At 39.0% G+C, this 9,771-nt stretch overlaps 1 protein-coding gene across 1 annotated transcript in view; it reads right to left on the reverse strand.

Moving 5' to 3' along the window:
• Stk17b (serine/threonine kinase 17b) overlaps positions 1 to 8,570 on the reverse strand; it is a 30,711-nt gene extending 22,141 nt beyond the window's left edge. Inside the window, exon 1 of the mRNA XM_032901103.1 lies at positions 8,452 to 8,570. The gene's annotated coding sequence lies outside the window, so the exon portion shown is untranslated. The remainder of the gene's footprint in view (positions 1 to 8,451) is intronic.
• Positions 8,571 to 9,771: the final 1,201 nt, after the last annotated feature.

The raw sequence follows: 9,771 nt of genomic DNA on the forward strand, positions 1-9,771 counted from the left end.
CCAGAAACCCCCCTACTCCTTAACAGTTCTTCCCTCGGCAAATCCCAGTGCTAAGCGTGGTACTCATGAAAACTCTATTTTGCTGGGTCAGTGACTGATCATAAATTACCAAACCAGAGTCAAATCCATATCTGAAGTTCATAGTCTGAAACTTTTGGTACTTTCTGTAACCAGTTTTAGTATCAAATCACTATTTGGTATTAACCGAATCTGTGTAATTATGGTAGACTCTCAGCCACATCTGCCTATGAGTGATCAGGAATTATTCACTAGGACTCTCCCATAATAACCCTCTGTTCCTGTAGCCACATCCCCCTCCTCACCTCCTGCTGAGAACAACTGTTTTTGTTTGTTTAAAATTTGCTACATTCAAATGCCAACTAGTATCAGGCAGTGCATTCTGTTCTAAATTTTGATTTTCAAATCTGTAAATTATTTCTCTATAACCTTTGGTCCTGGGACAAAACACTTCTCTAGGTAGTTTGGGATACATCTCTAGGAATCTAAGAATTCCAAGGGGGGGTGGGGCAGTTGAGCAGAAATGCTCCTGTGTGAATTACATTTACTGTTCATTACAGCTACGAGGCCCATACAGAGTTTAAGTTCCCCACTGTGTCACCCAGTTTCGGTTGCTATATTGGAATTCCCAAGGCAGGCTATTTATCAATAATGAAATGTACTGATTTTGGCTCACAGTGCTGAAGGACAAAGGCAAGGAGCCTCAGATGATGGTGGCCTTCTTCCTGGAGAGTATCACAACATCACATGGCTAGAGACAAAGCGTGTGTGCACATGTCTGGTTCCTTACCCTCCTTTCATAAAGCCAGTAGGAATCACCATAGGAGTTCTAACCTCACTCTCTTAACAGCTCACAATGGCTGGTTTGGTGGCATATACACCTATAATCCAGCCTTCAGAAGGCTAAAGCAGTGTGAAGACTTAGGCAGGACTGCTAAGATTGTGAGGCCAGCCTGAAATACAGAATGTGTGGGATCTGCCAGGACTACAGTAAAGAACCTCACAAAGGGAATTCAACACAAGTCTGAAGGACAAAATATATTCAAATCCTAACAGTTATTATTATAGGCCAAACTACATCTTCCTTGTATCTATTAAGTGAAATATTAAACCCAGTAACTCACACTGTAACAGCTTTTCAGATAAGGGCTTTTAAGGTGGTGACAAAATTAAAAAGAGACCATTAAGGTAGGGCCCTAATCCACTATGATTAGTGTTCTTATAAGAAAAAAAGAGACATAAAAACAAATGGATGACATGTGAAAACATTGGCAAAAAAAAAAAATAGCCAAACATTTTCAATAGCTGTCTGTATTTTTTTAAGGGTCTCACTATGCAGTCCAGTCCTAGAACTCTGTGTAATCCAAGCTGACCTTGAACTGGTTATAACGCTATCTCTCCAGTGCTAGGATTATAGGCCTACGCCTTCACCCTGTGTTCAGTTAACTTTTTCATACCTTCTTAGTTCTTAAGATATTGTTTCCTTTGTCACATTGTATTGTCTGGAAAATCAATACATACATACATACATACATACATACATACATACATACATACATACATACATACATAGTTTTCTACATTCAGTCAGTAAGGAAAAGCCTCTTTTGCACCACCTTTGGATTTTAGAATTTTGTACCTACACTTAGGATTACACTTGCATTATTCTTTCTACAGATAGAAGGGACAGGACTAATCACTGATATAACTGGGCTATCTTCCAATCACATTTCATTAACAAAGAACACTGAAATTGATCGGAGAGACAAGTTCATGAGTCTTAATTTTTCTTTCATATAGATTTTAGATGCTAGGATGTTTACCTCTCATAGATACTGGGCCTAACAAACATTTTATAAATAAGCATTTTCTACTCTTAATCTTCAAGAGACAATATGATCCTTTCATGGCATCAAAAATTTATGTTTAATTAAGTATGGTTTATGAGTTTAAAAACACTCCAAAAACCTGTTGAATTCATAAACTCTAAAACCCAACATATTAACATAATCAAGAAAGTTGCACTTTCAAAGATTAACTCATTAAGTATGAAAGTAAAGACATAAAAGTTTATAAATAGTAAATCTGGGTAGACTATAAAAGTCAACAGAATATTGGAAAATTACAGTAAAATATTAGCAGTAGTCATCCCCAGTGAAATTATGGTAATTAGAATTTCTTATTACTAGCTTATCTAAACTTAAAGCATTACACTTCAATAATCAATAATCAGCTGTGATTATTGGCATGTCATCTCCTAAAACTGAATACTTAAAACCTAAAATAATATGAATATATAATAAAACAACTGATAAAGTCTTCCTTATGATAGAAAATGGCTGTGAATATGTGGCCAGAAAAATGCAAACTCTTCCTCATTTGCAAGAACAAAAGCGTCCAACCTATCTACTTTCCTTTACAGAAATTACTTTGTCTGAAGTCCAGCAGCCATCATTGGGTAGATTTTTCAAGGCCTCAATTTTTTCTTTGCATTTACATATAGCTGATGGTCTTTATTATCCAGATCATAGGTCAGATCTCATGCAAAGACCATTTACAACTTCAGGCTATACACTAAATTAAAATCATTACATTATTTACAGTCACATAGAAAAATACTTAGCATTTTTAATAAACTTAGTTTTAACTCATAATAAGTAAGAGTAACTTAAAATATTTTTCTGGGGGAACACATTGGAGAGAACACAAGAGCTGGAGGACAGGGAGCAGAGCTATGAAATGCTGTACTTTAGGCAAGACCTGACCTTGCACATCAGCTCACAGCTGTTACCTGCACAGATCAAACCCTTAAAAGTTCCTGCATGGAAGAGGAGTTTCCATAGCCCTACCCCTAGCTGTAGTGTTCTAAGTAGTCGCTGACTATTAGGGAGGAGGAACAGTGTGGCTGCTAGTAGACTCCCCATGTGGATGACCTAACTAGTATATCTGAGCAGTACCATCAGCACTCGGAGATTAAATAAATAAGGACATGAAGCTAGGAGGGAGATGTGATGACGTTCTAAGAGAAGACAGAGGAAGAGGGTAGGCAATGAATATGATTAAGATACATTGCATACACAAATGAAATTTTCAGAGAATAATTATATATACACATGTATGTAGATATGCATGTACGTACACAGTGAGTGTTGAGAAAAGCCCAGATTTGTACTGGGACCTTCCAAAAGAGTCTAAAATGTGATGTACGGGTATACTAATTAGAATTCAGCTTGGCAAAGCCTGTTGTTTAGTCACACGAAGAGAGAAGGAACTTAATTTTTTTAAGTAAAAGCTAGTGAAATGCATAATGATAGTCTAAACCAGTTCTTATCAGCTCACTTCCAGGACTTTCCTTGGGGCGTTGGCATGTGTTAACTTTATACCCTAACAAAGTCTATAATACTCATATGAACTTGATGGCCATTATCAGGAATGAATATGCCATGGAGACTTGTATGACAACAGACGTATCCAAAAACAATGTGGAGCAACTGCAAATTCCTCTAATATATTTAAATACAAAAGTGAGTTCTGATGATACAACTCATTTCATTATGGCTCTGCATCTCCAGAATACAAGCTTTGCCTTAGAAAAAGCCATTTCACAGTAGTTAGGCACATCTACCTACTGCTAATATACCTGTATCAGAAGCTGTTTAGGAATCCATACAGCTTTCTTGTTTGTCTTTATCTATTTACTACACTTAAACAAGTTGTCAGTCTAGGTATTGTCCCATTTCTCCTCCTCTGGTCAATTCTGTAGATAATGGACCAAATGTCACCTCTGTCCACCAAAGTCTTTACAAATGGGTTGCTGTCATGTAAGACACACGAGGGCTACCAATCAGTTCTCTGTATCTCCTTGAATGCCTTAAAATTACACACCAATTCTCTTGCTTCAAATAAACAATATGCAGATCTTCTCCTCTACAATTCATAGTTCTAACCAATTCTAAACAAGAATATAACTTATTCTAAATTCAGAAATTACCAATGTATCTTAATTTGAAATCGCTTTATATTTTTATCAAACTAAACCAATAAAAATATCTTTTTTTTTTTAATTTTATATATGTGAGTACACTGTAGCTGTCCTCAGACACACCAGAAGAGGGCATTGGATTCCATTACAGATGGTTGTGAGCCACCATGTAGTTGCTGGGATTTGAACTCAGGACATCTGGAAGAGCAGTCTGTGCTCTTAACCACTGAGCCATCTCTCCAGCCCCACCTCCCAATAAAAATATCTCAAAGGACTTACTGAATTTGTGTTTGTAAACAATTATAGACACACAATTATAGAAGGCATACATGCATGACATAAGATACAAGTAAGATTTTAATCTTACACTAGTATGGTGTCATGCTTTTTCCAATTTTTTCATTAATTTCTATTACAATTACAATGAGAATTCAGATATGGATCAGTAAAGGAAGGAAGAGAACAAAATCTTATATTTGATCTGTGCCTATTATTGAATGGAGAACGCAAGTGTTATGAAAACCAAATAAACGTCTTTCTAAATCTCTAGTAGCTCCATTCAAAAGTTACTCAGGGTTATCAAATGAGAAAGCCTATGAAAGTAGAAATTACAAAATACAGTAAAGCATTTACAAGTAAGTTGCCTGCTTTGATTCCTAGCCCCAGGAACTAAAACTTAAAATCCTTTGTAGCATGGCACACAAAGACCCCGGAAGATGAGTATACATCAGCTCCATTTCCTGTCACAATTCAATCTCTTATTTTATCTCCACTTCTTTGCTTTACCTCTCTGCCTGAAACATCCTTTCTACCTTTCCTTAAATGGCTGTTTCTTATTCATGCTCTGCCCCAGGAAGCCTTGCCTCAAACCCACAGGTTGACTTAAATGTCTTTTCTTTATGCTTCGAACTAGAGAACTCTTGACATACCAATTTACCCGAAAATTTAACATTAGATTACAGTCATATTTTGTGTCTAAAGGACAATAATCTTTTACTTGAGCTTAAGCAACTCAGCATGGTGTACCTAGTAAGAATTAAAAATGTTTGAACAAAATGCTATAAATGATAAAACACAGTAAATTGCCTTTTTAGGTACATCTGAAGGAACTAGCTGAACTGAGATTCATCTTGAAATTGCAATACTGAAACTTTCAACAGTCTCTGCTTATTTCAGTGGTTGGCTAAATAAGAAATATTTAAAACTGCTCTTACAGAACTTTTTAAAACAAGGTACTCACATAATTCAGAAATGTGAAAAAAATTTTATCCTCTATTATAATGTAAGATTTAAAAAAGGGAAACATTTAGTTTGCTCTATCTGTTCAAAACTAGATGACCACTTGTTTTCCTGTAAATATCTATGTTAGCTAAGAACATCCTGAAAGCCACATACTTGTCCTATCCAAAGACTGACAAATCTAGACTTTCATGAAGTAAATGTGAATTATTATGGCAGCCAAGAAATATGAATATGAATGTGGGCATCCACAAGATTGAGCTGTGCTAGGAAACAGATAAACTGAAAGTTTACTTATCTAGCATCTATAAGAAACAAGAACTTTCTGCCTGTTCAAGAAGGATGTGTTTTAGTTGGCCAGGGACTGGAAGACAACATTGGTGTTGACAAATGACTTCTATGGTCTATGTACTCTACCCACAGCACTGTATTGTTATGTTTGTTTTTAAATACTGAACAGCAAGCAAAATCCAGTAATTTAATTCCCTAAAAATCACAATAGGACGCCAACTGACTCTAGTCCAACTATTGGAGTATAGATTACAGCAGGGTTACGGCCAGGCAAGGAACCTTAGCCTGACACTGGGCCAAGACAGTAAGGCCTGATGCCATCCCCTCCCACCTTCAGAAAAAGAAATAGATCCTGTAATTGTGAAGTAGGAAGAGAAGATGTTGAAAACCGGAAATAATGGCCGGCCAACCATTACACAGAGCTCATCACTCATCAGATGGAAAATTGGCTTTCTGGTGTAAAGTAAATTATCATACCCTTTACTAATAGCACCTCTGAAATAATGTCTGTTCAGTAACTGTTACAATGTCAACTGGAATCTAATTCTTAAAGGGTTAAAAAAGGAACTACTATTTTACTATTAAAATTTCTCAATGCCTAAAGTACATCCTCTTTTGGGCTAGTTGGAAAAAGCAAAATGATCAATCAAAATACATCATGTATAAATATTTGAAAAGGGGGCTCATTAATATGCACGAGATAATTGAAAAGGATATTTCTCTGTCTTGAACTCCGTTCAAAAACACATCTTTTTTTAAATAGTCTGGTATAGAAAATATAAACTAGCTCTTTTGGTAGCATATCAACCCTGCAAGCGTGAGGCATAGGTTCAATCCCCAACACTGCCATATGAATAAACAAATAATTGAAACTGAGCTGGTAGTGTGGGCCTTTAATTCCAGCACTCAGGAGGCAGAGCCAGGCAGATCTCTTGAGTTCAAAGCTAAGTCTATATAGTGAGACCCTGTCTCAAAAGACAAAAATCCTTTAAACTGGTAAGCAAGACTCAATATGGCTCAACTGTAGAGCAAATGTCAAGACGCAGGAAGAATTTTAGACACAGGAAATAAGCATTATAATATATCATCATATCTTGAGAAAATTTAGTTTTAAACTGAGTCTCTAAAAAGCTGGGAGATTTTAACAGAGAATCCTTCCTTATAACTGTCAAGCAGCTACAAAGCAAAGCATTGAAAACACGGTTATAAGTTCATTTAACACCCATAAGCTGTTCATTGTCAGTACAAACTTAAAAATGAAATTAAAAGTATCTGCCATTAAACACTACATTGTCTAGAGAAACTACAATTTATAAAGTCTCTACTAAAATGTCACTTCTACCTTAACCAAAATGTCATTTCTTTTTTGCTTAATATTTTATTACATGCAAGTTGAGAGGTCAGAGGACAAGCTGTAAGCATAGGTTTTCTCTTTCTACCATGTAGGTCCTGGGGATCAGGACATTTGAGTTGGTGGCAAAAACCTTTCCCAGCGGAGTCATCTCCTGAAACTAATTTCTTACTTAAAAAAAAAAAAAATCCAAGAAAAACTATTACCATTCTACCCACATACAAAAAAGATTTTACTTTTCTAACATAAACATACTGTCATGTAAGTAAATGTACTTTAATAGTAAACCTTCATTCCAGAAAATTATCTAAAATGTATGTATCTCAAAAAACAAAAACAAAAACAAAAACAAAAAAAAAACCAGTTGGGGATTTAGCTCAGTGGTAGAGCGCTTGCCTAGGAAGCGCAAGGCCCTGGGTTGATCCCCAGCTCAAAAAAAGAACCAAAAAAAAAAAAAAAAAAAAAAAAAAAAAAAAAAAAAAAAAAACCCAATTACTTGAAGTATTAAAACTACCAAAAATTAAATCAATATCAAAGAAGATTGGGAGAAAAGACAGGTCTAAAATTTGGTCACTATTTCTATGAACTAGTTTTCTTTTAATATACACAATTTTAAAGCAATGTGATTCAATTTTTATAAAACTGTTGAAAACCATTTCTGGGCATCTCACCGTGAAGACTGCACCAATGAGAAAGTGAGTTTATATATCTCTCTGTAATAAAACTGTGCTCCTTGAGTTCAAAATTCCATGTTTCATATGCCTCCACTTGCCTCGTTATCTCTGCAGACCTTGCTGCCCAAGGAACAGTCTCACTCCTAGACTTGAAAACTTAAAAAGTCCACGCGGTATCAAACCTGCGGCATTATCCGTGCCAGGGATGTAAACATGACGTCATCCAAACACTCAGCGAATGTCATACACCGAGCTAATGATTGAGTATGATTGAAATTCCTAGGCTTTCAGAAGTATTTCTTAATTCCAACTTGCAAGCTGAAGCCAGCGTGACTCTAGTTCCAACGCAAGCCACAGACACTAGCCACCAGCTGGCCGTGAAGTTTCTTTCAACTGTTTCCACTCATCTATATCCCGAGAGGGAAGCAAAATTAAGCGCTTTTCCCACGGTAAGGCCGGCCCAGGATGAAGATCCAAACCGTGGCCATGATGTGGCTCTCTAGTCTGAGGATGGGTCACAAGCACAGAGGGATTCCCACTGCTTTAAAGGAAAGTCAAAAAAAAGTCCCAGAAACAGCTGTGGCTCCCCACGCTGGGACTGACAGCGGCCCACGCGATGGCCGCAAAGTTTCTCTGGGCTGCTGACCCGAGCTTCCACCCGCCCCGACGTGAAGGCGTCCCGCGCCCACAGCACGCGAGTTCGGGAGCCACTCCGAGGACCACGTCCAGACGCCGGCCGCGGAGGCTATCGGACACAACCGCGCTCCGGACGCCGGCTCTGGCCTTCGGGCTCGCCACAGGGTCCCCCGCGCTCCTACACCGACCGCTCGACCGCAGTTCTACGCCGCCGCAGGCTCTGCCCTCCCTCCGACGGGGCCGCGGCTACACAGGCTCACCTCGCACTCTTCCCCACAGCGGCTGGTCGCCGTCAGCCAGGCCCCTGTGAGGAGACTCCCGGCGGCGACCGCACAGACGCTGACCGACGCTTCTTACAGTTGAGGTTTGAAAAGTGCAGCGGCGTCTGGGACACTGTACTTCGTTAGACTCCGCCCGCTGGGGCCGGAGAGCCAATCGGAGCGATCATGGAGGGTGGGGTTGTCACGTGGGAGCGGGGCGGGGCGCCGGCCGGCGGCGCGTGCGGTGCGGACCGGCCGCAGCGGGGGAAGTGGGCGGGGCCCTGGCGGAGTTGCCGGACGCCTGAAGACTTTGGGGGCTGGACGTAGTCTAGGACTGGACAGGGTGCAGGCAGGGTCCGAGCGCGACTTTTTCTTCCTTTCCCACCTTCAGAGTGGCTCCGGGACACAGGAGATGAAAGAAGCAGGAGACGTCTGGGCTGTTTGACTTGTGATGATCAAAGACTGTTTTAAATCTTTCTTGTCCTCTTCCTTACTACCTGAACCTACCCTACAAGTCGACATTCCAGTTTGCTATGAATTCTTGGAACCATAAAAGGACTCCAGAATTTACCGATCCTGGTATCTACAGCTGGGTGTCTTGGGACACTGGATCAAGGCACTGTAGGAAAGTCCAAAGACAAACTAATTGCTAGTTTACTGTGCTAAGGGAGAGAATGAAAAGCTGTATCCGCTCAATGTGCATTGCTGCAAACTTTTTTCTCTTTTAAGCAGTGTGAGAGGCTTTCACATGCTAAGCAAGGGTTCCACCACTGGGTTCCACCACCAAGTTCCACCCTCAGCCCCAAGATGTGTTGTTACCTATTGAAGACAATTTAAAAATGGAAAGTTTCGTGCTAGACATAGTAGGTTCACATACATATAGGATCCTAGGTTACTTATAATTAAATGTAGTAAATACACATAGAACCTAGAATTGCTGAAGGATACTTTTTTTAGTAGGTGTGAAAAACTATTGGGAAAAAAAATACTGTGAGTGGAATCCTCTTGCTTTTAAACATCTTAGCAACAGTTTTATGTTCTTCTTCTGTCACATTTAACCAAGATTCCTTAAGCCATTTGCTGCTTGCTCTTCCAAGCAGTATATGTCCCAAGACACATGCATTTGAAGTATCAGAGCCAGTTCATGAGGTCTGTCTGTTGTTATTTAGACAGGCCTCATAGAATGTATCGATTCTTTAAGCATTGTCAAATGCAGAATATTGCATCCCTTTGGCCAGGGAAGAATAAATGTTAAGGTGGAAAAAAACTCACCTATTGAAATAGATTTGTGTGGTGTCCACAAACCAATGAGACTGTTTT

Source organism: Rattus rattus, chromosome 4 (genome assembly GCF_011064425.1).
Source record: "Rattus rattus isolate New Zealand chromosome 4, Rrattus_CSIRO_v1, whole genome shotgun sequence".
NCBI classification, from domain to species: domain Eukaryota; kingdom Metazoa; phylum Chordata; class Mammalia; order Rodentia; family Muridae; genus Rattus; species Rattus rattus.